Consider the following 1,017-nt stretch of genomic DNA (forward strand, 5'->3'; position numbering starts at 1 on the left):
GAGAAGCATCTCTATCCCTGCCATTGGAGCAAACAACTTTGAGCTTAAGCCTCAATTAGTTTCTCTAATGCAACAGAATTGCAAGTTCCATGGACTTCCAATGGAAGATCCTCATCAGTTCTTAGCTGAATTCTTGCAAATCTGTGACACAGTCAAGACTAATGGGGTTAACCCTGAGGTCTATAGACTGATGCTATTCCCTTTTGCTGTAAGAGACAGAGCAAGAATATGGTTGGATTCTCAACCTAAAGAAAGCCTGGACTCTTGGGAAAAGCTAGTCAATGCCTTCTTGGCAAAGTTCTTTCCACCACAAAGATGGAGTAAGCTTAGAGTGGAAGTCCAAACCTTCAGACAGAAGGATGGAGAATCCCTCTATGAAGCTTGGGAAAGATACAAACAGTTAATCAGAAAATGTCCCTCAAACATGCTTTCTGAATGGAGCATCATAGGTATTTTCTATAATGGTCTCTCTGAACTATCCAAGATGTCCTTGGATAGCTCTGCTGGAGGATCTCTTCATCTGAAGAAGACGCCTGCAGAAGCTCAAGAACTGATTGAAATGGTTGCAAATAACCAATTCATGTACACTTCTGAAAGAAATCCTGTAAACAATGGGACTAGTCAGAAGAAAGGAGTTCTTGAGATTGACACTCTGAATGCCATATTGGCTCAGAATAAAATATTGACTCAACAAGTCAATTTGATTTCTCAAAGTCTGTCTGGAATGCAAATGCACCAAACAGTACTAAGGATGCTTCATCTGAGGAAGAAGCTTATGATCCTGAGAACCCCTTAATAGAAGAGGTGAATTACCTAGGAGAACCCTATGGTAACACCTATAATTCTTCATGGAGAAATCACCCAAATCTCTCATGGAAGAATCAAGAGAGACCTCAACAAGGTTTCAATAATAATGGTGGAAGAAACAGGTTTAACAATAGTAAACCTTTTCCATCATCTTCTCAGCAACAGACAGAGAGCTCTAAGCAGAATACCTCTGACTTAGCAACCATGGTC

The 1,017-nt window shown here is 40.4% G+C and overlaps 1 non-coding gene across 1 annotated transcript; it reads right to left on the minus strand.

Annotated features, from left to right (window-relative positions):
• Positions 1 to 322: 322 nt before the first annotated feature.
• On the minus strand, positions 323 to 430 carry LOC130952192 (small nucleolar RNA R71). Its single transcript, XR_009074372.1, has one exon. It is a non-coding gene; the product is annotated as a small nucleolar RNA R71 (small nucleolar RNA).
• Positions 431 to 1,017: the final 587 nt, after the last annotated feature.

The sequence above is a fragment of the Arachis stenosperma genome, chromosome 9, assembly GCF_014773155.1.
Source record: "Arachis stenosperma cultivar V10309 chromosome 9, arast.V10309.gnm1.PFL2, whole genome shotgun sequence".
NCBI classification, from domain to species: Eukaryota; Viridiplantae; Streptophyta; class Magnoliopsida; order Fabales; family Fabaceae; genus Arachis; species Arachis stenosperma.